The 27660-nt window shown below is 45.2% G+C and overlaps 1 protein-coding gene across 3 annotated transcripts in view; it reads right to left on the bottom strand.

Annotated features, from left to right (window-relative positions):
• Positions 1–10201, bottom strand: part of Sorbs1 (sorbin and SH3 domain containing 1) — a 226687-nt gene extending 216486 nt beyond the window's left edge. For 2 of the 3 annotated variants that reach the window (XM_029472826.2, XM_085833983.1), the window contains exon 1: positions 10073–10201. The gene's annotated coding sequence lies outside the window, so the exon portion shown is untranslated. Of the gene's footprint in view, positions 1–9772; positions 10010–10072 lie in introns of those variants that run through there. The other variant, XM_029472830.2, reaches the window with a different exon arrangement.
• Positions 10202–27660: the final 17459 nt, after the last annotated feature.

The following is a 27660-nucleotide window of genomic DNA, read 5'->3' as shown; positions in this document are numbered from 1 at the left end:
GGTCTGTCTGGAAAGCTAATGACTGTAGAAACATGTATTCAATTGTTTAGCAACCACCTCAGGCCTGGGGTCACACCAGAGTGGTAGAGAATGTGCTAGCATGCCCCAAGCCCTGTGTTCCATCCACAGCACCACAAAGGTGCGTGCAGGGGAGAATCTCTGGAGCATGCACGCAGAAGCTTGGGAATTTGGCTAAAGAGATGAAATAAATTTCTGATAAAACCAGAAAGCTGGGCTGGAGAGATGGCTCAGTGGTTAAGAGCACTGACTGCTCTTCTGAAGGTCCCGAGTTCAAATCCCAGCAACCACATGGTGGCTTACAACCATCCATAATGAGATCTGACACCCTTTTCTGGTGTGTCTAAAGACAACTACAGTGTACTTAGATATAATAATAAATAAGTCTTTAAAAAAAAAAAAACAGAAAGCTGAACATTTTTTCCTCTATCTTCTCCTCAAACCCCACTAAAAGAACAAAAGCGAAACTCGATACTTAATGGAAAAAAAATAACAGCACCCAAGACAAGCCAGCAGAACCCCAGGGAGTCACAGCTGATCACCATGCAGCAGCTAAATTGAGATCCTACTTTATCTACTCTGCTAAGTGCCAGCTGAGCAAGGAACCACTAAGTGGCCAACCCCTGGCACAGAACCTGAGGAATGCTCCGAGCTACGGCAGTGGTGATTGGGAGGGGAGCGGTGCGGTGGGGCTAAAGAGGAGCTCCGACTTCCTGAAAGATCAGTCAAGGAGCAGTCAGACCTGGGTTCCTTTCCTGAAGCTACTCACCTGGTACAGTCAGCAGAAGACTCAGGCTCAGCAAGGGGAGGAAGCTCTGACAGTGGGGCAGAATGAAAGCCTTAGAGCAAACAAGATAGCAACAGCCCACTCCTCCTCCCACCACGCACACACATACACACACACACACACACACACACACACACTCACAGAGACTGACACACACACACACAGATACAGACACACAGGCACATAGATACACACAAAGACTGACACACACACAAACACACACACACACAGATACATAAACTGACACACACAGAGATATGCAGGGATACCGACACACACAGATACACAAACTGACACACACACACAGAGACACACACAGAGACAGATAAACATAGAGACTGACACACATAGACAGATACAGAGACTGACATACACACATACAGACACACACACACACACACACACACAGAGCAGGCTAAATTCTCTTTAGGAATCCTTCTGTAGAAAAGACCCAGAAATATCTATGGATGCCTAGGTTTTTCCATTTGGGGAAATAAGCAGGACGGGTCTCTGCTCTATGACCCTACACCCACAGATGCCGGGTCAACAGTTAAGTGTCCACCCTTAAATATAACTGAACAAAGCAATGATCAGCAGGCATGGGAAGATGGCTCCAATGGGAAACACTGAAACCAAAATAAGCAAAAAAGGGGGACTTGGAAAAAACAAAGACAACGCAAAGATCAGCAGAAATTTTCCAAAAGTAATCAAAAATAAAAATAAAGAAGCCAGACATTGAGAAGAACATCTGTAATGCCAGCAAAGAGACAGGCTGAAGAATCTGAAGTTCAAGTCCAGCCTGGGATATGGAGAGAAACGGGTAGGGGACAAAGGGGGAGGGGGAAAAGGAGAGTAGGAGAGAAGGAGAGGGAGGGAAGGAGATGTTACAGAAACTAGGCATCCTTAGGAAGTAAAACATGTACACACATCATGTAAAAACACAAATAAAGACATTAAAAACTGAAAAGGGTTGAGGATAAAGATACCCTTTAAAAATATAAAAGTAATAAAAAAATACGAATTTACAACTTTTCAAACTATGAACTCAGTCTAGGAAGTCTATAATAGGACTTTTGAAGACAAAAATCCAGGAAAATTGAGGAAAAAGTTAATATTCACACATAAGAACTCCTTAGATAGAGGATGTAAGCCTTCTCCAAACTCCAGCCCACTGTTTTCTTGTGTATATCAGAGCCTGGGTTTCGCTAGTTCCAGAGTGTCCGGAGCTCATTATGTATCTGACGAGGGCCTTGCACTCCTGACACCCAGGCCTCCGCTCTCCACTCTCAAGGGCTGAGACGACAACCATGCACTTAGGGCCTGACCCATACCAATCATTTTTAAAACAAGGAGGTCTAAATGTAGGAAATGGAAATGACCAAAAACAAGAACGGTATACTAACTTTCAGCCTCAACACTGGCAACTACAGGAAACTATAACAACGCCCTTAAGGCTCTAATGGAGAGCTGGGATGTGGCATCACACATGTTTAATCCCAGCACCGGGGTGGGGGTGGGGTGGAGCAGAAACAGGCAGATACCTGTGAGTTCAAAGCCAGCCAGGTCTACTACACAATGAGTTCCTAGCCAGCCTGGGCTATAGAAACCCTGTCTAAAAATAATAATAATGAAATAAAACTATAATGGGAAAATGCCTTTCAATAAAAAATTCTAGATAAGCCAAACCACCAACCAAGTACTAACAAAGAATAAGACCACGTAGCGTGTGCAAGTGTGAAATGATCGGCTCCTACAGACCCTCTCTCAGAAACTTCTGGAAGAATAAGACAAAAGATGGAAACAGAGGTGGCAACCCATGGATTGCTTCCAAGCAGGAGTCATGCCACAGGCCTACAGGTCAACAACGAAGAACAGTGGAGAAGGGTGGAGGCTCTGGAAAGGAAGGCTGGTGGGGGAATGTGACAAAATAAAAACATACACATTAGGGCACACAGATGTTTTAGAATACGGTGTAAGCCTTTGGGAACTAAAACAAAAACAACAACAAAAAAAAAACCCTAACTTGAAGAAGTAAGGCCATTAAGTCAGTGAATTCCATTCAAAAGTACCACTAAAGTATACTGTAAGGCTAAGTCACAAACACTGTCTGCTCAGGCAAAACAGTGTTGATAGTATCAATGCAACCAAAAACTGTGATGTTGCCATATTGAGGGGATGGGCAAAAAAGGCTGAAGTTGGGGTAATTCGTAAATAAGAAAGTAATGTCAGGAGAAATAATAAAGGGTGCAAAGTAACTATAATGGAAAAAATAATGACCCCCTCCCTCAAGTGTCCAGATCCTAAGCTCCAGTTGTAAGAACATGTTGAGTTACGTGGCAAAGGGGAACGAAGGTTGCAAATGGAATGAAAATTGCTAAACGGGGCAGGAGGGATGGCTCTGCAATTACGTGTTCTGGCTACTCTTTCAAAATAACTCTTCCAAAGTTCAGTCTCCAGCACCCATATCAGGAAGCTTAGCACTGTCTCTAACTCTATCTAGCTCCAGGGGAATCCAACACCCTCTTCTTGCAGGTACCTACACATACATCATACATGTACATACACACTCACTTTCTCTCTCTCTCTCTCTCTCACACACACACACACACACACACACAGAGGTGGGGAGTGGGGGAGAGAATAAAGAGTAGAGAGGGGGAGGGAGAGGAGAAAGAGAGGGAGAGGGGAAGGGAGAGAGGGAGGGAGAGGGAAAAAAAGAAATTTCTAATTTTGAAAATCGCTAACAACTGATGTTAAGATGGGAGACTGTCCTAGATGATGCAGGCGGCCCACTGTAATTACCAAGCTCCTTAAAGGAGGACGGGGGAACCAGTGATGACACATGATGATCAGAGCCATCAGCAGAAGAGCTCCATCAGCCGTCACGGGCACTGGCTGGGCTGGCTAGTTTTATGACAACTTGACACAGGCGAAGGTCTTCTGAGAGGAGGGAACCTCAATTAAGAAAAATCCCTTCATAAAACCAATCTGTGGCGAGCCTGTGGGGGCATTTTCTTAATTAGTGATTGAAGTGGGAGAGCCCAGCCCCATTGTGGGTGGTGCCATCCCTGGGCTGGTGGTCCTGGGTCCTGTAAGAAAGCAGGCTGAGCAAGCCATGAGGAGCAAGCCAGTTTGGCAGCACCCTTCCATGGCCTCTGTCTGCATCAGCTCCTGCCTCGAGATTCCTGCCCTGCTGGGTTCCTGTCCTGACTTTCTCCCATGACAGACTTAAATATGGAAGTACAAAGCAATTAAACCCTTTCCTCCCCAACTTGCTTTTTGGTGATGGTGTCTCACTGCAGCAATAGAAACCCTAAGATGGCTTTGAAGACAGGAAGGCAGCTTGGAGTAGAGAATGCAGGCAGTCTCTGAGTAATGGCATCAATAAGCAATCAGGCTCTTCTCACCATAAGCACTGGCCTGCCAACACCGTGACTTTAGCTCTATGAGACCCTTCTCAGATTCCTAAAAGGAGCTAACAGAAGCAAGCCTGGGGGCCTGAACAGAGTCTGAGAGATGTGTGTGTGTGTGTGTGTGACTGATAGACAGAGATGAGAGATGGAGAGAGATGAGAGTAAGACAGAGAGTCTGAGAGGTGTGTGTGTGTGTGTATGTGTGTGTGTGTGTGTGTGTGTGTGTGTGTGTGTAACAGGTATAGAATCCTCTCTCTTTCCAGAACTCCCAATATGGTGGAAGAAGACTGGAAAAAGACAAGGAAGCCAACAAGAATAACAGAAACAGGTGAGCAGAGGAAGGAAGACACCTCGGATGTGAGGGAGTCTGAAAGTAGGAGGCACTGCAAAGAGACAAAGGCCCCTCCCTGGTAAGGGAACAAACCTTTCTGTGGGAGGAGCCTGCCTCTGAGGACCTGGGAAAGCCAGTAAGTAAGGCTGAAGTAAGGCTCTCAACACCAACAGATCTGAGGTTCTCCATACTGCTGGCTTCTCCAGCTGGGTCAGAGACTGCTGTGAACACTTGGAGAGAGGCCAGGATAAACAAAGTGTTTTCCTAACCATCAACTCTATACAACAGCAAAGCAATCTAAATACGTTTACACTAAAACCATCACAGATATGACAGAGTCGAACACAAAACTCAGGTAGATTTTTTAGTATAAAAAGTGGAGACTTCAAGGTACCTTCTTGCTCTTAAGGGTCCCTTTAGGCACTGAACTCACTGACCACTGAGCATAAAGACTCAATGATGGGGTTGGAGAGAAGGCTGGGCAGTTAAGAGTGCTTCCCACTCTTGCAGAGGACCAGAGTTCAATTCCCAGCACCAATGTTAGATAACGAGAAACTGCCTATTATAACTCGAGCTCCCAGAGATCTGACACCCTCTCCTGGCCTTCAAAGGCATCTGCAGAGATATGCACATATGAAATATGTCCACAGTCAGACTGACAGACAGACAGACATACACACACACATATTAAAATAAACAAAATGTTTAAAAGACTCTATCTTGTCTGTAATAAACCAGAAACAGAAAGACATTAAGAACCTCAATTCACACCAGGCAGTGGTGGCACACATGCCTTTAATCCCAGCACCTGGGAGGCAGAGGCAGGCGGATTTCTGAGTTCGAGGCCAGCCTGGTCTACAGAGTGAGTTCCAGGACAGCCAGGGCTACAAAGAGAAACCCTGTCTCAAAAAAACAAAAAACAAAAACCTCAATACACTTCCATCACACATCACAGCATCTAGAGTTTTACCCCAGCAACCTGCTGGTGTATGGTTCTGCCTAAGGTGGGCACAGGATAGGCCTGAGTTCAACCCAACATTCATTGGAAAAGTGGTAAGTATCTCTTTTCTAGAGGGTTGTGTGTCCAGCTACAGACAGTTGGGTTAGTCTAGCCTAGGAAACACAATCATCACACTCAATTCTCCCTGGATGGCAGTAGCCTGCCCTCTTCCCACCAGACTCACTGACAAGAGACCCATATCTACCACTAGCCCTTGTACAGTTTAAGCCTTCTTATGAAACACATTAACAATGCTTCTTCCATTGAAGGAAGAAACAGGATGCACTTCTTGGGACAGGGTGTCCCTGGTGGCTCACAATATAAGGGTGGAAATGTGTTCTGCTGTTATAGCTGGTTTTGTTTTTAAAACAATAACCACATGACAGAGACTTTAGGAAAAAAAAGAAGGTTTTTTTTTTCTCTAGAAAGAGTCAGTGCTGACCTCAGACAAGAAGGGGGAGGGGAAAATCAATGGAAGGCCACACAGAAATAAAAAGCAGTTTAATTGGGTTTGCTTTTTTGTTTTGCGTGTAAAATACATATATAGTCAAAGACATAAACTGCTTTTAAATTAAGAACAGAGAACATGAAATTTTAATGAGGCAATAATACACTAAAACACACTACAAAGATATATTACTAAGAGGATGAGGGAAGAGAGCAAGGAGAAGAACACAAGAGGAAGGGAGAAAAAAAAAAACAAACGGCCACAGGAAAGATATGCAGGCGAAAAGCCTCGAAAACAACAAGATACAGGGCCTCACAAAGTGCCTGAAGCCTGAAGAAGCCACAGAGAGACTTCTTCATACCTGGGAGCTGGCCCGAGGAAGGCAAGCTCCTCACTGTTGGCTGTTGGCTTGGGCCCCAGACGTCAAAGAATTATCATCTTTTATCCTTGCCTTTGAATAGTTAATGCTCTGGTTACCCACTGCTCCCCACCCTTTAATTGCTCACTGAAACGTGAGGTTTAGCACTAACGCAGGTCACAGGCCAGGGCCTCCCTACCTCCTAAAGATGATGAGCCACCGTTCAGGAGCTCTCCTCTGAAAAGGCAAGACATGAAATGCTCTCTCAGAGAATGTATGATGGAAGGTTAGATGGGAAAATTCTACCTCCATGAAAAAGAGATTCATTCCATGGAAAACTTTAAGGCTTGTATCGGAAATGTAAAAGCAAACAAACAAACAAACAAACAAAAAAAAAATACACACACACAAAACTGGAATTGCAGCAGAACTGGGCCCAACGTCAGCTCTCCTCAGCCCTCTCCTCAGCACACCTAACGCCCCTGAGTGTTTGAGTTCTCCCGGCTCTGGCTAAAGGTCTTGCTTGGCTCTGATCAAGCAGCTTCAACCTCATTCTACAATCAGAGTCAGCAAGGAAAATCTGTGGCAGGATCAGGGCACTTAACACCTCCACATCACCCACACGCGCACACACACACTTACGTGCACATGCGCCCATGGGCACACACGAGCACACTCATCACACATATACACACACACATACACTCATCTAAGGGGCTCTGATCCTTACTTCATTCCAAGGACACAGGACTGCTCTACTCCTGGCTCCAAAGGCTGAAGCTATGGAGTCTCCAGTCTCCCCCTTCATCTCTTGTTCCCTCCTCATCTTTCTCCTTCCCATCTTAGGCTCCTCTCACAAAAGGGAGGGCCTTACTCTGGACCACAAGACCCAGATCCTTATCCCCCTCTGCACCTTGCTAGGCGAGAAAGACCTCAGACAAATGGCCACACCTCCCCAGCATCACTCCTCAGTGAGGGCCTCGAGAGATCAATCATGGTCCCCCTCCCCATGTTCCCAATATTTAAACGCTCACCTGTGCAATCATAAATAAAACACAGGCGGGGAGGGAATGAATTATAGAAATGCCCTTTCCTCCGCAATCTGTCATCCCATCCTCACCTCCCCCACATACCAACTCGCTCCGACGTCCACGTCTCTCACTCTGGATCACTCTAGCCCTGAATTATTTACATACTCTAAAACCACATGAATCGCACCAATCAAGGAAAAGGTAGTCTGACTCCAACAGGAGCCCGAGCTCTCGAGTGCTTCTTCAGTGGTCTTGCTTAAATACTCAGAATTTAACATCTGACAAGCAAACAGCAAAGAATCTAACATCGCCGTCACAAAATGTACTTGTGAACTTAAACTAAATGGTGCTTTTGGGAACCCTAGAAAGTCACCACTCTAAAGTCTCTTATTTTACCAACAGGAACAGAGCATATGCCACAAGCTCAGCTCAAGGCCCAGAGGATGCTGACCAGAGCCAAAGCCAGCCTGCTTCTGGTACAAGCTTACATCCAAAATAAAAAATTTTTTTTGATCATCTATTCCTCCTTGAAGGCTAGTTAAATCCTAAATTACCAGTGAGTGCCTTCCACATCCACATCCAGAGAAGGGTCCAGGGAGAGTGGTGTTTCGAAGACAAGGACACTACCAGTGCCACAAGCGAAGCTCTCTTCCCTCCCCGGACCCTATCTCTCCACACCCAGCAATCTGCATCCAACTCTATTTTGGAGAAGAAACAGAAGAGCTGAACCGGTCTTTGTTCTGCCAGGAAGAAGCAATTTTCTTTTCTTCTTTGCCATATTTACAACCCCATCCCAATATTCCCAATCTCTTCAAAAAGTTTACAGAAATTCAACTGCTTTAACAAAAAAAAAAAAAAAACAAAAAAAAAAAAAAGGAGGTAGAGCCAACAAAAGGGGGTTGTCCTACAGAGGGCAACCAGCACTTCTTTCAGGTACTAATGGCCTGCAGGGAAGTCACCAGACTGTTACCACAGGTCCTTAGGCTAAGGAATATACCATCTTTGACTCCCTACCCTAAGAACTACTAACCCTTCCTAATCTGCATCAAAGGTGCCCCAGGCAGAGGTGGGCTAACAGACCACCTTTCTCCCCTCAGGCTCAAAAAGACCTCAGGGCTGGGCTGGCCAGGAGTTATTTAAGGCGGCAGCAGGAGGGTGGGGCAAAAAAACTGTTGGCAGTATCTTCCTCCTCCACCCCTCCCCCTCACAGCCAACACACCTCACCCTGTAGACATCTCACTCACTCACTGAAGGCTGAAGCTATAAAATCTCCCAATGTGTGTTTTCTGTCATTGGCACTGCTGTCCCCTGCTGCTGCCCACCCCACTTTTAATCCACCCTTCGATCACCACCTCGATATCTTTCCGGCCAAAACACACACTTAAATGTAAAGAGGGGGTATTAAAAAAATCAAAAAAGCATGTGGTAAGACAAGCTGTCCCTGGCCTTCTCCAAGGAAGAAAAAGGACACACCAGTGTTGGGGACTGGAAGATGGGTGGGGGGATCAGTCAGCGGCCTAACATGCCTGGCAGGTTCTATGGTGTCTCTAGATGAACCTCCCGCCTACTGACAGTGAAATCAATTTTAGCAATTTCGGTAGGTCGGCCGTGTGACAGTGACAACAGGGGCATCCCAGAGCTCAGCGATTCAAACAAAAAATCCAAAGGCTCGTCCAGAACATGCTGGGAAAACCCTCGGACAGGATGAAATGAGCCGGCTCAGAGGGATCTTCTGCTTCTATGTAGCAATGCATAATAAATTCTGTCTGCCCGGAAAAAGCACTGATGAATTTCAAAGGCATAGTATGACACGCAGAGGTTCCAGGATACAGAAATCGACAGCACATCGCCCTTCAAAGAAGCATAATGACTTTAAGCCTCCTTTCCCTCCTATCTCGAATGTCACCACCGCTTATCAGGGAGAAGACGTTGGAAACCCCGGGAGGGACAGCCTGGGAAATAAGAGAAAGGAGTAGCTTTAGGTCCCTTTGGTGATGGGCTGCCCTGCAAGATGCTGTCATCCAGTCATCCAGGGAAGCATGAAGGGGCCTGGGCGGTGAGCGGAAGCACCGTATACCCAGACACACACCCACCAACACGCGCGGATGCAGGCTGGTCTGGGCCAGCAGCGTAGTCCTTGCCCCCCTCCCGCCGCCCTCGGCTTTGGGGATGGAGTGGAAGGGTGTGCTGATGAATGAATACACCTGAGATGCCTCCATCCTGACACTTGCGTCCTTCTTCCTCTGGCCACTGCAGAAAAGACCCTCAGTAGTTTCACTTTCCAACGCAAACCCACCAGGGCTCTCCCGTCTCCATCCACCCACACTGCAGCCAGGCTGAAGCGGGTGGACATTCCCTCCTAAGCAGAGGCCATGATCGCACTTACCTTCACCTACCAAAAACGAAAAGGCATAAAGAAACCTGGAATCCCCAAAGCTCCCCGCGTCCTAGCAACTTTTCTTGAAGGGATGGGGAGAGAGGACACGGAGCAGCCGGGAGACACGGCTCGGCGAAGGTCCCCCGCGGCCACCCAGGGATGCTCTGGGAGAAGGGGGGCCCCCAGGTCCCTCCAACAGCTGGCCCTTTAAAAGCACCTCCTCCGCGCGCGGAACAAAGGCGCCGCTCCGGGGGCCCGCTGCGCCCGCCCGGGAGCTGCCGCCGGAGAGCGCAGCCGCCGCCCGCTTACCTCGCGGGTCCCCGGCAAGGGCTTGCGCGCGTCCAGCCCGGCTCGCGCTCCACGCTGCAGTCAGCCCCGCTCTGTTTTTCTGCTACTCCGAGCTGACTTCACCGACACTGGGGCCGGCCAATGGGCGGCGGCGACCAGCCCCTCATTAGCATGGCCTGGAACCGTCCACTCCGGCAGCGCCCAGGGGGCGGGGCCTGGCCGGCCGTGACAGGAAGGGGCGTGTGCGCCAATGGGGAGGCGAGGAAGAGCCCGCCGCCAAGCCTGCGTCCCTGTGAGCGGGGCGCGCGCCCGCGGATCCCCGCGGATAACGCGCGCGCACCCGCTAACCCTTTCTGCCCTGGGCTGCCCGCGAGTGACTCCAGACGCTGGCCCTGTGGTCTCTATAAGGGTTTGCCCACAGAGAGCTTGAAAAGAACAGTAAGCGTAAAATAACAGTGTGTCCTAGCTATAAACAAATTATTTAACCCTGTGCCCTTTTGCTGATCTGTAAAATGGCACCATAATTCCTCTTGATAAAATGTAGTGAATAAAAGCTTGCCAATGGCGCTGTCAGTCTGATTATATTCTACCAGACAGTTGCCTAATGCTCCCTATTTTCTTATATTTTCTCATTTGATTTTCCCAGCCTTGTGACAAAGACGTTGTTACTAGTTTCTCGTTTTATTTTTTTTATTTTATTTTTTTTTTTTTGGACAAACGGCTCACGTATTCTAGTGTGGCCTCAAACTCACCGTGCAGCCAAAGATGATCCTTAATTCCACCTTCTGGGATTAGAGGCTGCCCCACATACTCACACCCCAGGCCAACCTCCTAACTCAGCCTCTAGAGCGGATTATTGGCTGCACCACTTTGCAAGTTGGGGAGAAAAGAGTTTATTTGGCTTACACTTCCACAACACTGTTCCCCATTGAAGGAAGTCAGGACAGGAACTCAAACAGGGCAGGAATCAGGAAGCTGATGCAGGTGACACAGAGGGATACCACTTACTGGCTTGCTCTCCATGGCTTGCTTAGTCTGTTTTCATATAGAATCCAAGACCATGAGCTCAGGATGGCCCATCCACAATGGGTTGGAACCTCCCCCATCAGTCACTAATTTAAAAAAATGCCCTACAGGCTTGCCTACAGCCCCATCTTATGGAGGCATTTTCTTAATTGAGGTTCCCTCCCCTCAGATGACCTGAGCCTGTGTCAACTTGACTTAAAACTTTCCAACACAACAGAATAGTCACCTGAGCACAATTAATTCTTTTCTGCTATCTTGGGCAAGAATCTTCAGCCCAACTGTGTTCCTAGTTAGCAGGCTGTGTGGTGAGGTAAGAATAGGACCTGGTGAGTGCACAGGCAAGGGGAACCCTGTCTGTAAAGGTTGTTAGATGTCAGGGAACAGTGACAGGTCCTGGCTGAGCACCTGCTGTCCTCCATTCTGTTGTCTGTGTATTTTAATTGAAGACTTCTAAGCTGTCTGGGAGCTCGTGCTATAACCAAGGAAACAAGAAGCCTCCAGAGAACCCGGGGTCCCTCAGCACACGACTCTGCCTCGCCCAGACCTCACCCTGTTGCTTTGTAAAACACACTTCCCAGGCTCTGCTGTTACCTTATGCTACAGTCTGGACAACCAGCTCTCTGGTCTATAAAGTAATAAAGCAACAAGTATTAATGTGCCTGTCTGGCCTGCTGTGCACTGTTGCACCAGGGCTGTGAGGTTTATATGCACTGCTACACACCTAACAACAAACATAGCTAAAGGCACATTGATACTAGGAGATTGTCCAAAGAGAGAGGAAATAGAAGGCAGAGAAACTGAGGCAACAAGGTTTAGAATACACACACACACACATACACACAATGTCAGAACAACTCAATGTTCAGTTTGGGGTTGGAGAGATGACTCAGTGGTTAAGAGCACTGACTCTTCTTCCAGAGGTCCAGAGTTCAATTCCCAGCATCCACATGTTAGCTCACAACCATCTGTATATAATGGGATCTGATGCCCTCTTCTGTTGTGTCTGAAGACAGCTACACTGTACTTATATACATTAAATATACACCATTTAACAGAATACTAGGTAGCTATGAAAAATGAGGAAGTATTTTTGGTCATTTTAAAGGGGTGGGGAGCTGTGGAATTGGCTTAATAGTTCAGAGCGCTTATTCTCTTGCTGAGTACCCAGTTCAGTTTCTAGTGCACACACAATGGCTCACAACCATCAGTAAGCCACCATGGCCCGCTGTTTCCATAGCAACACTCAAAAATGCTTATATTATTGAATGGGAAGGATGATTGAAAACTGATGTGTAAAATCTCATTACAATTTTTCCTCTAGAATTATGTATAAATATTTTTGTTCATCTTTGTTTTTCTGATTTTTTTCCCTTTATAAACATCTATCAAGCCAAGTGGTGGTAGCACATGCCGTTAATCCCAGAGACAGAGGCAAGCAGATCTCTGAGTTCAAGGCCAGCCTGATCTACTGAATGAGTTCCAGGAGAGCCCAGGCTACAGAGTAAAACTCTATCTCAAAAAACAAACAAACAAACAAACAAACAAAAAGTTATCAGATTATCCAGTGAACTTTTTAAAAAAATAATTATTTAAAAATGAAACACCAGACTGTACTCAGGAAATTTTGAATTCTACTCAAGGCCATTCTTAGAAATGAGAAACTGAAACTCAAGAGACCTAAAAAGAGGTTGAACTCTTGAACTAACCCCTTAGTAGCTTCAGCAACTGTCCCATTCCTCACGGGAAAGCATAAAGTGAGGTGTCTAAGAGAGACAGAGAAATCTGGAAAAGACAGGAAGGTGGCAAGTAGAAGAGACAGAGAGGAAGCAAAACATATCTAAGACATCTCTTCCATGAAGACCAGAATATGGTAGCTTGCTTCTGTGATACCAGCACTTGGAAGACTGGGGCAAATGTTCAAAGTCGGCTTAGGCTACCCAGTGAGACCCAGTCTCAAAGAGCAGCTCCCAAACTGTGGTCTAATAATAGTTCACAATAAAAGCAACCTAAGAAATTATTAGGTTTAATTAGACGACTCATTCCTATCTCCAGCCATTCACTGATTCATCTGGGAGGGAGGCCTGGTGCTATAGATGTGGCAAGAGTAAGTTCTGTCGTCTCCCTGTTGCCCCAAGGTGAGGCCTAAGGAGGCAGAGAACCAGTCAAGTTCACGTAGGCTGTGCTGGTTAGTTTTATGTCAACTTGACACAAGGTAGTGTCATCAGAGAGAAGGAAATCTCAATGAAGGCTATGCCTTCATAAGATAGGACTATAGGGCATTTTCTTAATTAGTGACTGATGGGGGAGGGCCCATCCCACTGTGAATCCTTGTGCCATCCTTGGTCTGGTGATTCCTGGGTTCTATAGAAAAGCAGGTTGAGCAAGCTATGATGAACAAGCCAGTAAGCAGCACCCCTCCATTTGTTTCTGCATCAGCTCCTGCCTCCAGATTCCTACCCTGTTGGAGTTCTTGCCCTGACATCCTTCAGTGATGAACTATGATGTGGAAGTATAAACCGTATAAACCCTTTCCTCCCCAAGTTACTTTTGGTCATGGTGTTTCATCACAGCAACAGAAACCTTGACTAGGACGTGGGCCAAGGCCACACGAAAGGCAAGCAGCCTACACTGAGAAATACCCCACACTTGCTTTAATGGTGTGATTGCCTCTCTTGGAGTTCTTTTATTTTCATACAAAAGATCCTGAATTTTTATTTTGAACTAGACCCTTGGGTTAGGGATATATCTCAATGGTAGAACACCTGCCTAGCATGTGTTAGGCCCTAGGTTTGATCAAAGAACTGGGCCCTATAAATAATGTAACTGGTCTTAAGGCGAGGAGACCCCAGGGCCTAAGGGGTAAAACTGAGGTCATTCATTCTCAACCTTCCAAATGCTACAACCCTGTAATAGAGTTCCTCATGTCGTGGTGACCCCCAACCATAAATTATTATTTCGTTAGTACTTCATAACTGTAATTTTGCTACTGCTATGAATCATAATGTAAATATATGATATGTAGAATATGAGACAGCCAGAGAGGTCACGACCCATAGGTCAAGCACCACTGGCCTTGATTATAGATGAGGGCTCTCTATATCACAACTGTGTCTCTCGTATAGCTCACTTTCATTCCCAGCTCCCCAGGGATATGGGGAGGCCCCTGCATCCCAGACCCACAACACTTCACCTCTATCTTTCATGTGGAACGTCGCATATTTGACATGACGTAGTGTATTTCTCTGTAGTTTTATTCCTCCGCCCCTCTTTACGTAGACTGTAAATGCCACAAACTCTCAGCCTGGGCCGCTCATCATAATGGGCCTTACTACTGTTCCTCTCACACTGAAAAAAAAAAAAATCTACTTAAGTTTAATTTAATCTCATTAGTAACTCCTCATTTTCACTTCATGTGCCTCAGATTGTTCCCAGCAGTGTCTTCTACTACTGGAAACAGAAGTAAACTATGAAGCAGGAGAGTCCTGCATACAAACCGGAGTCAGCACCAAGCTCTAGAGTCACCCACAGGCCATCTATCTCCCTGAGGAATCAAGAGAGGAAGAAACAAGGCTGCACAGACAACCTGAGTCACCAGCCTTCCTTCTGTCTATCCCTGGGGTTGCACAGCTTTAGTGACAGATCTCTAGATGACAGTGGCAAACTTTAGAAACAGTAAAATTTCCTTAATGAACAGATTCTCATCTAGGCATGGCAGTACAGGGGAGGGCAAAATTTATGCCTAAAATGTACAGAACTGATATAAACAATGGACACACACACCATACTATAGCTCAGTGCCTGGGTTCCATTCCCAGAACCACAGAAAGAAAAAAAGAAAGAAAGAAAGAAAGAAAGAAAGAAAAGGAAAGGAAAGGAAAGGAAAGGAAAGGAAAGGAAAGGAAAGGAAAGGAAAGGAAAGAAAAGAAAAGAAAAGAAAAGAAAAGAAAAGAAAAGAAAAGAAAAGAAAAGAAAAAAGGCTTGATGGAATGGAATGTCACTTCCAAGAATTCCACATTCTTTGAAAGCCTATGACTATGAACATAGTCACTGCCTTAGGGAAACTTGATGGAATGAGTGGGGAGTGGAGATTGGTCAGGACATGTCTCAGGAGCCAGGTCAAAAACAACAAGAGCAATGAGGATGTATACATGACTACTCAGAATAAATATAAATCATTAACACCAAGATTCCAGTTATCAGCCCCGTGTTTATCACCCACAAACATGTATTCAGATGTGTTCTATACTGTTCCTTGGGTGAAGGCTTGCATTCACAAGGGAACCCCAAGTACTATATTGTGTTTGACCGAGAGTGCAAGGTTTGACTTGGACATTTTCACATGTTCTTAGAGAGTCAAAATAATTATGATTTAAAAAATGGGCCTTTGGTAGAAATCAGGCTGCAAAGCTGTCAGCCACTGTGTTGGCACAGTGTGTAACCAGTGTGTGTCCCTAGAGAAGGGCCCACACCCTTGGCTGGGAACTTAGCAGATATAAAGACAAGGTGGCCTGCTGAAGGTGTTGCTAAGAGATGTATCTCTTCTGGTTGGGACAGGAGAGTTGAGAGTCGTCGGTTAGAAAATGTCTCAGAAGACTTTCTTCTGTGGAATAATCTAACTCATGGACTGTTTACTTGAGAAACCCACGTTTAGGGTGGGTACCCACAGCTGACAACTCTCCAAGAAGCCTTCCAACTGAGGCTGGGGAGAGGGGGGAGGGGATGCAGGAGGAGGAATGTGGGGAGGTTGACACAGAGAAAGAGAAAAAGGACAGAGAATGCAGAGAGCCAGAGAGACCATGTCGGATGGTCTGGCAGGGAAAATACAGCAACTTCAGGAACGGGGCAACTAACCTTAGGAAACAAATGTAAATTTAATAAGGTTTTAAAAACCAACAGCAGTGATGTTAAAGAGAGTAACTGGCTTTCCAGAAGCTGCGGGAGACTTATCAGAGGTAATTGGAAGAGTTCACTGAGGGACTCGTTGCAGAAGACCAAATTAAGTCACAAGGATGCCTCGGGATGGGAGTTTCTGCTTCGTGAGCATTTATCAAAAGAAGTACCGAGTGGAAAGAACAGAGAGAGACGGCTGAGGTACTCACAAGGTTTCAGGACCTTCATTACCTCAGCACATCTGTCCTGCCCCAAACATGGCTGCCTTGTCCCCATTCAGTAAAACTTAATTCCTTTATTACCTCAACCCATTGCCCGGCATAGCAGTGTTGTCCCCAGGCCACACCTCTTAGGGAATCTTACTGCCTGCTTCCCTGACTAGCTGACCCCCCTGAGGCACTCAGTGAGAGGAAGTATGGGAAAGTTGCCTATTCCCAGGGGCATTTGGCAGTGAAAGCAAGGTTTGCCTAGCCTGCCTGGCTCTGCAGGTGAGAAAAAAATTAATCAGACTGGGAATGTAAACTCAGAGATAGAGTGCTTGCCTAGCATACCTATAAGGCCTTAAGTTCAATTCCCAGCATCAAAAGGAAGGAAGGAAGGAAGGAAGGAAGGAAGGGAGGGAGGGAGGGAGGGAGGGAGGGAGGGAGGGAGGAAGAAAGGAAGGATCCAGGAATAATGACCAGTGAAAGATAGAGCAAGAACAGGTGGACTCTGTATAAAAGAGAACCAGTTTTTTCCAGCTGCCTACAGCACAGAGAAAGAGTGCTGCCAATAAGCTCTCATAGAGGAACGCAAGAGCCCCAGCAGAGCCAGAGGCAGCCCCTTTGCTTGGATTCAGTATGACCCTAGATAAGACTGTGAGGTGAATGTTGGATCAGTGAGTCTTCCCAGAAGTTGCTGCATCTAGACTTCTGACAACCAAAGGTCAGAAAGGCTGGGCACATCGCCACACAAGCAAGGCTGGGGTTGTGGAAAGAGAACTCTCTGCTATCCAAGTTATAAACATTATATGGTTGCTATACTGGCTGCTGTACTTGACATAAACTTGAGTTATCACAGAGAAAGGAGCCTCCCTTGAGGAAATGCCTCCGTGAGATCCAGCTATAAGGCATTTTCTCAATTAGTGATCAAGTGGGGAGGGAGGGCCTAGCCCATTGTGGTGCCATCCCTGGGCTGGTAGTCTTGGGTTCTCTAAGAAAGCAAGCTGAGCAAGCCAGGGGAAGCAAGCCAGTAAAGAACATCCTTCCATGGCCATCAGCTCCTTCTTCCTGACCTACTTGAGTTCCAGTCCTGACTTTCTTTGGTGATGAACAGCAGTATGGAAGTGTAAGCCGAATGAACCCTTTCCTCCCCACCTTGCTTCTTGTTCATGTTTTATGCAGGAATAGAAACCCTGACTAAGACAGCTGCCTACAGTTCTCCAGGTCCTCACTCAGAGCTGGAGAACCAGAAAATGGGGATGAAGCCCATTCCACCCACCCCTGCTATGCTTTGTCTCCTGGGAGAGATTGATAGATTCATAGTCAGTTGTAAAACTGTGGTAAATATTATGGTCAGCAAGCCAATTTGTAAGGTTGTATGACCACCTAACACAGCTATCTAACTCCAGAACATTTTCATCATTGTAAAAATCATATCCTATTCCTATCCCTGCCAGCAGGTACCTCACACATGCCTTCACCTCTCCATCCCTGGCAGTCACTGCTATATCTTCTGTATCTGTAGATTTGCCTGCTCTGAACATCTCAAATGAAAGGAATCATACAACAGGTTGCTCTTCTGCCTGGCTCCACCCATTTATAAGGCTCACCTTTGTAGCATGCGTCAGTACTTTGCTCCTTTCCAATAATGGAATAATATTCCATTATATAGATATGTTACATTTCTTATCTACTCACAACTCCATGGACATCTGTGTTGTTTCTACTTATTGGCTGTTATCAACAATACTGCTACGGACGAACGAACCTTATCAAACAATGTTTTGAATGAACGTGTGTTTTCAGTTCTCCTGGGCACATAAGTGGGTCATACACTATGTTTTACTTCTTAGGGAACTAACAGGTTGTTCCCAAAGCAGCTGTGCCATTTGCCATTCACACACACACACACACACACACACACACACACACACTCACACACACACACACACACACACTCACACACACACACACACACTCACACACACACACACTCACACACACACACACACTCACACACACACACTCACACACACACACTCACACACACACACTCACACACACACACACACTCACACACACACACACACTCACACACACACACACACTCACACACACACACACACACTCACACACACACACACTCACACACACACACACACTCACACACACACACACTCACACACACACACACACTCACACACACACACTCACACACACACACACTCACACACACACACACACACTCACACACACACTCACACACACACACACTCACACACACACACACACTCACACACACACACTCACACACACACACACACACACTCACACACACACACACTCACACACACACACACACACACACACACACACATACACCATGGAGGCCTGTAATCCACATCCTCACAAACACATGATATTATGTATAGCTGTTATGATAGCTGTGCTGATGAGTCGGAAGTGGTATCTCATCATGGTTATGGCAAACGATATTGAGTACTGTGTCCTTTTTAGCCCTTTGTATGTCTTCTACTTTGTAGAAATATCTACTCAAACATTCTGTCTTACTAGATTGAATTGTCATTTTTGTTTTTAATATTTACAATAGAAACCTTCCTGGAGGAGCTAATGTCTAGGGCAACCTGAAAGAGGTAGGTGCAGCATTCTTTTATTTAACAACTTCTTACCAATTTTCCATCCTCTCCAACACTGCTGGCACAAATTGATTGAGTCCTTACTCTTGAGGAGAGAGGCAGCTATTTGGGACTATCCATTGCTCCTGTAGAGCCCCAAATGGCCCTGCCCTGCATCTTCTCGGTTAATGTAGGTCTTGGATCCCACATGTGCCTCTTCCATTTGATAACCACACTGGGAGTTAACCTACTGATCCCACGGGTCAATTTGAGTGTCTGTTTATGGCCTGCCTTGGAGCCAGGCCTATGGCACTCAGGTCCTTGCTGGGTTCCAGTTCCTGTAAGACACCCTATCTAGGATGAGACTGGGTGCTTTCTAATACTTCACACACTTCCCAGAGCCAAAATCTCACTCTAGTCAGACCTCCTGAGGACCTAGCGGGTTCCAAATACACAGAATATTTTACACACCGGATACACGACAGAAGAAAGTCTTGTTTGGAATAGCTGCTCCAATATAGTAAGACTTTTAAGTAGGCTATAGAATAGCATATATCATGTCATATTTAAATGTTTTAATCATGTATGTATGGGGGGAGGGGATATGTGCACATGAATGCCGGTGCCTGCAGACGCCAGAGGTATTGGAGGCCCTGGAACTGGAGCTACAGGTCATGAGTCACTTGATGGGCTAGGAATCAAACACTGGGAGCAGTATATGTATTCTCTTTAAACTGCTGAGCATCTCTCCGCCCCTCCTTTATTTCTTAAAAACAATTATGTGTAGAGGTAAATTCGACAGATGTAATTTAATAGAGATTACTTAATTTTTTTCTTTTTGCTTACCAGTAGTTTCTACATTTTTCATAATAATATCTTGCTAGTATATTTAAGGAAAAAATAAGTTTAGTGCCACCAAATATTGTAACACTGAAACATCACGCTGTATTTTGTTTTATAAATGTAAAATGATAAATTAATGACATAGCACTCTTGTGACTTGCTCTCCAACAGAGCTTATAAAATCGTATCACTTGCTAATTCTGTCACCGACACCCAGAGCGGCTTAGAAATAGAAGCCAGGGTTTGATTACAAAACAGAAAGGCCTCACTTCTTGTACACGTTGGCTGCCTGGGGCTTCTCAGTCTTAGCCCCCAAACCTTGGCATTTACCAGCCTCTGCGGGTGTGAAGCCCTGGCCTGGCTTTCAGAGGCTTAGACCAGAGTTGCCACAGAAGCATCAGAACAATAGAATGTGATGTCGTGGGCATCCCAGAGGGAAGTGAGGCCAGATTGAAATGCATTTTTGCATCATTGATTTTTCTCTGCTGATTGAACCCTGTTTATCTCATTTGCCAGATCAGCCTCGCAGTGCATGAACTATGTGTGCCTCATTAGTTTCCAATAGATTGATTTTGCTAGGATTGCAAATTGACCATCTTGAATTGCAGCGCTTCCTCCCTCAGTGGGACACAAAGCCATGGACCCACACAGCCCAAACAGCCATTGCCATGCAAAGCCCAGAGATCACAGTACAAAGCACCTCCATCCCCACTGGAAACAAGGAAGGATAAAATATGGACTTCAACCAAACAAGTGCCATCTCTTCTCTGTCTGTCCTCTTTCTCTCTCTTAAAATCTCCTATTATCTCTTTTCTCTTCTCTGACTATATAATACATACAGTATAATGATTTTACATTATAAGAACAGAGGGGCCAGGAAGATGGCTAAGTTAGGAAAACTCCTGTCACACAAGCTTCAAGACCCCCAGAACCGATCCATGGACATCCATCCTGTGTGTCCTGCAATCCCAGGCTTGAGGGAGGAGACAGAGACAGGTGGAGCCCTGAAACTGGGAGAATTTTAAGTTCAGCAAGAGACCCTGTCTCAAACAAAGGTGGAGACCAGTCTAGGAAAGACACCTGCTCTCAACCTCTGGCGTATGAGCACGCACAAACACACACACACACACACACACACACACACACGTGCACGCACACATACACACAATACGTACACAATATTTTAAAACTATATAAATGCAAAGAAAAAGAATAAAGGAAGCCAACTGTGTATAGTGGGGCTTCAAATGCTGGATCTGTGGGTGGTATATTCATTTTTACCTTTAAACTTCTCTGCATTTTCAAAATAATGTAAAAATGTTTAGCAACATATTTTTCCTCAAGCCTATAAAAATAAAAATAGGTAGAGCCACAAAATGGCATGTGTGAAAGTAACAAGAGAAACCCATTCATTTCATTTCACAAGGAGTTCTAGCCTCTGCCTGTTAAAACAACAGAAACCTCAAGCTAGTCCAAATGAAAAGGAGGAAATGTGTGCACGTAGTAATTAAAATGTCAAGGGCAAATCCAGCTTGGGCATAATTATTCCAAGGACACCAGAGTTGACATCAAATTTCTTTTTTCACCTCTGCTTTTCCCAAGCATTGGCTACAATCTCTCCTACTACAGACCAGATCACCTTTCTCGGCCTAACTAGCAACCTGGTGATCCTGGACTCACACCCTTCCCAAGCTCAGAGCCCAGGTGAAACTCCCAGATAGCTCCAGTAGAACAAACCCCTTAGAAGATTGTGGTTAAACTGGTTGGGGTCATGAACCACAATAACTCATCCCTGAAACAGTGTGACAAGGGATTGGTTAGCCTGTGTCACATGCCGTGATGGGGACACACAGAAGGATTGGAATGAAGCAGATGGAGTATATGATATACTTAGTTAATCCAAGCAGAGAAGAGAAAGAAAAAGCCCAGGGGGTAAGCAGTAGGGTCACTGCAACAACATGAAACAGTTCAGAGTGTAACTGGTTATTCTTCAATGCCACCGCGCTACATTCTCCATCAGGCCAAGATGATCTGAGGAAATGATATGAGAGAGTAAATGGGAGCTGGGACAACGAGATGGTGAAGTGTGGCGATTGGACAGAAATGGGAATGTCCTGTCGAGACTGGGCGGGGCTGACCGTAGCTATGGAGATGGCCTAGAGCGGGATGTGTAGAACTTGACAAGGGATGAGAACAGCAGCATGTGTGCCACATGCCTGTCATCCTAGCACTGTGGTGGCTGAGGCAGGAAGATGGCTGTGAATTTGAGGCAGCCTGGGCTACATAGGAAGACTCTGTCAAGGGGCAGGGGCTTGGGGTGGGGTGGGCTGAGATCAAACATATAAAAAAGAGAATTTAGGAGTGTGAGTAAAGCTGGGTGGTGGTGGCGCATGCTTTTAATCCCAGCACTTGGGAGGCAGAGGCAGGCAGATTTCTGAGTTCGAGGCCAGCCTAGTCTACAAAGTGAGTTCTAGGAGGACAGCCAGGGCTATACAGAGAAACCCTGTCTTGAAACAAACAAACAAACAAACAAACAAACAAACAAACAAAAAAGGAGTGTGAGTAAGTCAGAGATGTAGTGAGGTGACCTTGAAAACTAAGCTCCAAATTCTGAACTTTTAGTCAATGAAGAATGAGCAAGAGTGTTTAAGCGGGGCTTGGTGTGACAGAGGTGGCACACAGGGGCAACCTGTCTGGTGACAGCAATAACAGGAACTAGTGCCAAGAAAGTGGAGAGACAGAGCACCCAGTTCCGAGGTGACTGCAATAGCCCAGGTGTGAAGTAACAAGGGCTGAAACCAGGGAGGCGGCCCAGGGAAAGGAGATCAAGAGGCATTTCATGCATCAGGTAATTCATTCGGCTAACGAATAATTGTTCAGTTGTTCATCTCTGAGAACTGGGAACTGTGTGTGATAGGGGTAAGCGTTGCCTTCTCCTGAGGTGCAAGGAGTTGGGTAGAAAGCAAAGAACCCCTAGGTAACCAGAATCATGACCTTTGTTAAGGAGCGAAATTGGAAGTCTGAGTTTAGGCATCTGAGAATGTATAGTATGGATTCAGTTTGATGATAGACCTGAGCAGACAGGGGGAAACTAGCCAGAGACCAAAAAGGAAAAAAAAAAAAAAAGATGTGGGACCTGAGTTGGGGAAGGAATTAAAGGGAGAAGGTGGCCACATGGGTACCTCTGGGAGGAGAGGCTTCAGAGCCACTGTGACGTGGGACTGTCTGAGCCAGCCTGCTGGAGCCCAGAGCAGGGAGAAAAATGGACATATTTTTGCTTGCCTGCTCAGCATCAGTTGTAAATATGTCTGTCCAACTCTGTGCCTCTGTTCTGTAACTCCCAACACTAGAGCCCTGTTAGCAGCACACAGGCTGATCTTCCGGAAGTTGATTGAAATCTCTGACCCAACTGCCATTCCACCTCTGCCTTGAAGAGAGTTCTTCTCTCCGCTCTGCTCGGAGAGGGTGTACCACCACAGCCAGCTGGCAAACTGTGGACAGAAATAAACCCTGTTCACGTGTAGCAAGAATATTTATATCCAATCCTATAATATCACAGCAGGCATAATTATACCCAATCCTGTTGTAGGAATCAGGCATCAAAAACTACCCCAGTATGCAGTGAAGACTAAGGGGATGTAGCTATTAGGAGAGGGGCCAATCCGTGGCTCCTGCAAGATGGCCAGGCAGAAGAAGGTAAGACTGCTTGCTTGGAGACCACCTGAAGGGGGGCTGCCAGCGGAGGCCAAACAGGACATGATCCTTTCAGGGATACAGACTCCTGTTTCAGTAGTACTATTTCTCTTTAATCACATTTTTAAACATTATAAAATGATGCTTACTCAGTTAACAGGTTTAGGAAACATAGACGATATCCCACACTCCCACAATATAAGCCAACATTAACATCTCCTCATATAGTTACAATCTGTGTTCAAATAATATCTTAAAACTTCCAGCCGGGCGTGGTGGCGCACGCCTTTAATCCCAGCACTCGGGAGGCAGAGGCAGGTGGATTTCTGAGTTCGAGGCCAGCCTGGTCTACAAAGTGAGTTCCAGGACAGCCAGGGCTACACAGAGAATCCCTGTCTCGAAAAACCAAAAAAAAAAAAAAAAAAAAAAAAAACTTCCATTCATGCTCATACAATGAAAGGCTACAGAGCAGGAAAGATGAATAAGGAAGAGATTCAGGTATAACAAATAACTGGTAAGCTTACTTTTGAAAATAATTTGCAGAGACTTATTTCAATGTCATTTTAGGGGAGGGATCTAAAGCAATAATAGATGTAAAATGGCTAGAAGTTTAACAAAAAGAATTTCCCTGGTAAAAGAAGAGAGAGGTTGGATTTTCTATAATCTATTATTTTTTCTTTAAAATATCCAAAAATAGGGATGCATTCCTGTAATCCCAGCATCAGGAAATCTGAGACAGGAGGATTGCACTGAGTCTATCATACCTCTCTCTCTCTATCTGCAGCCCTGCCAACCTGTGGTCTGCCTCTCCACTCTGAAGTTTCCCCCTTTTTCAGAGTGCCACACAGTTGGAATCTTGGAGGGAACTTTTCCGATATGCTTCTAAATGAAGTTTTCTTTTTCCACTTTTGAGAATATGACATGTGCATGTATATGTAGGTGATCATGTGTGTAGGTACCTGTGGAGAGTGCACATGCACATGTGTGTATGTATCTGGAAGCCCAAGATGGTGTTAATCCTCAATTCTCAATCATGCTTTCACTTTATCCACTAAGGCAGGATCTCTCTGTCAAACCCAGAGTTCACCCATGTGGTTTGTCGCCCTGGTCAGCTTGGTCTGGAAATTGCCCTGTCTTTGCCTTCCCAGGCTGAGCACACACCACCCTGCATTTGGATTACAGGGATCCAAATTCCAGTCTTCACACCTGCAAGGCCAGAGCTTTAAGTACCAAGCTGTCTCCCCAGCACCCTGAATAATGTTTTAAATACCAAGCAACATATTTTATTCATGAGAAAACCAAACTATTACAGGACTTTAACGAGGACCAAGAACCCAGAGTAGCAAGAACCTGAGGCAGTTTCTAAGAGATGCTTAGAATCTGGGCAAGTACAAATGAATATGAATTCCCCCAAAACATAAGCAAGAACAGCAGTAACAAAAATCAGACAGGAAAATGCAGGAAGGTTTTAAAAGCCCTGAGCTGTAGTTGAGATCTTCAATGTTTCCTGCAGGACCATGTGCTAAGGACTTAGGTTGAGGGAGTGGAGGTGATAAAATCTTTCCTAAGTGGGGCTTAGTGGAAGGAAATTAGGTCCTGGCAGGTGTGCCCTCCAGAGGATGGGCCCCAAGTCCTGTTCTATTTGCTTCCTGACTTATGGTGTGACTGGTTTTGCTGCACAGTGCACTTTGCTATGATAGGATGCTTATGACATATGCAGAGTAGACTCTCCTAAACTGTGGGCTTAAAGAAATCTTTCCTTTCACAAAGTAATCCTCTCTGATATTTGGTTGGAATGATGGAATCCTGACTAACATGCCCTGTACAAAGTTGCTAATTGCGTAACCAAGTTTTTTTTTACATGCTGATTGGTGAATATGCACGATGCTTCCTGACAGGAAGGAAAAATACAGCATCATATTTAAGAGATAAGATTTAGGCTAAGGATCTGGATAAACGTTTCTCCCAAAGAAGATATACAAGTAGCCAAAAATCTGCTCAGCAGCCCTAATCATCTGGGGAATAGAAAATAAAATTGCAATGAGTTTATACCTCACACCTATTTATAAGAAAAAAAAAAAGCCAGGTGATGATTTGTAATGATGTAGAGAACTGGAACCTTCATATAATGAAAGCAAACATGCAAAATATTATAAACACTTTGGAACATAGTCTAAAGTTCTCCAGATAACTAAACATAGAGTTGCCATATGATCTAGCAGCTCTACTAAACTACACACAGAGCAGAAGTAAAAACATATGCCTGCAAGAACAAAACCATTTCCCAGAAGGTTTAGAGTGGCATTCTTCTGAATGACCAAGGAGCAAAAACTGATCCAAATGCAGACCAGCAGATGAGGGGGTAAACACAACGTGGTATATACATCGAGTAGAATATCATTTGACCATAACAGGACGTGCTGACACAGATTACAACATGGATGGACCTTTGCCAAGAGTTCAAAGGAATCATTCATAAAGGGCCACATAATATATGGCTCTATTCATACAAACTGGGCCAAACAGAGAAGTCTATAGCAACATTAAGGAGACTGGTGGTTGCTTAGAGCTGTGTGGATGAGGTGGGCTGAAGGGAGATAGATAAGGGATCTAGGGTGATGAAACTGTTGTAGTTATAGATCTGAGATTCCAGCATCCCAAAGCTTAGTCATAACAAGAGGCTCCCGTCCTCTCCCAGTCAACCAGACCATAATAACCAGGCTTTGAGAACTTTACCTGGTGGGGCAATGATGCCTTTTTGGGGAAAGTAGTCTTCTCTAAGTCTTTTAATTGAAACACCAAAGTTTCAAAAAGAAAAGCTAGCCGGGCGTGGTGGCGCACGCCTTTAATCCCAGCACTCGGGAGGCAGAGGCAGGCGGATTTCTGAGTTCGAGGCCAGCCTGGTCTACAAAGTGAGTTCCAGGACAGCCAGGGCTATACAGAGAAACCCTGTCTCAAAAAAAAAACAAAAAAAACAAAAAAAACAAAAAAAAAAAAAAGAAAAGCTTTCCAACATGTGGGCTCTATTTTCTTTTGCACTCAGTCCTTTTTTTTTTTTTTTTTTTTTTTCTCTTAGCATGGTACAGACAATGGGCTTTCTCATGGCTGGATTTGGGAGGAGTGATGGTAGGCTAATAAATTATTTTCAAATAAAAAACCATAAAGTCAATTATGTTAAAAGTGGCTGTCAGAACTCATTATTTTGAGGTAACCACTATCATTAAAACTATTAACATTTTTCCCCTCAGTGGGCTTACAGTGTGCAGTACTATGATCTCTTTACTCCGGCTTCACAACATAGTATAAGATCCATGAGATTTCAAGTTGTTTTTGTTATTGATGGTGGGGTGTCTGTGATGGATGCACACATGTGTGCAGGTGCACATGCATGCAGAGGCCAGAGGGGGATGTCAAATGTCTTTGTTTATCACTCTCCTTTTGTTGTTTTGGTTAGTTTTGTTTCTTTATTTTTGGAAATAGGGTCTCTCACTGAACAAGGCAAGTCGCTGAACAACCAGGTTCAGCCTTTGGTGAATGCTGGATATTCAGCCTCAGGTCCTCTTGCTTATATAACAAGCGCTCTTAACCATTGTGCCAACTCCCCAGCCACCTTGTTTGTTTCAGTATCTGCAAGGATGTCTTGTGGTTTATAAGAACACATTTAATTGTCTATAATAACAATACATTTAATGGTTTATAAGAATGAATTGGTGATTTAGTCAATATTTTACTGCAAAACAAGAATTCTTTCTGGCTTTGCGTCTTCTCTTAAACTAGAAAAGGCCCTCGAAGTCTCCAGGCAACAGGGAACAGACTTCTAATCTGATCACCTAGACAACATGACTGGCCTTCCTCCCAGGTCTCCTACAGCCAAGGCCAAGGTCTATCACTTCTCATCTCAATGACAAACACAGAGACTAGCACCCAGCAGGCACTTGAGAAACATGGGTTGAGTAGATCTGACATGTTCCCGAAAAATTATTTTGGAGTGTCTCTAAAGAAATTCTTGAACACCTGTGGTTCTAGCATAGCCCTCTCTGGGAGCACAAGAGAGAGCCAGTGCAGGTAAGACCTCCAAGCATCCATTTAAAAAGCCAGCGTGTGGCTTTAATCCCAGAATTAAATGTTAAGACTGGTGCAGAGATAGGAGGATCTCTGGTACTGGCTTGCCAGCCATCAGTGAGCTCCAGGTTTTGCGGAGAGATCTTGTTTTAAAAAACCAAAAAAAGTAAAGTAGAGATAGAGGAAGATACGTAACCTTGATCTCTGGCCTCCATGAGCACACTGGCACAGGTGTACATGAGCCCTCTCGTTCACAAAC

The sequence above is a fragment of the Mus caroli genome, unplaced genomic scaffold, assembly GCF_978045245.1.
Source record: "Mus caroli unplaced genomic scaffold, Mus_caroli_1 scaffold_20, whole genome shotgun sequence".
NCBI classification, from domain to species: Eukaryota; Metazoa; Chordata; class Mammalia; order Rodentia; family Muridae; genus Mus; species Mus caroli.
Note: the sequence above shows the minus strand (reverse complement) of the source record. Positions and strands in the feature narration are given on the sequence as shown.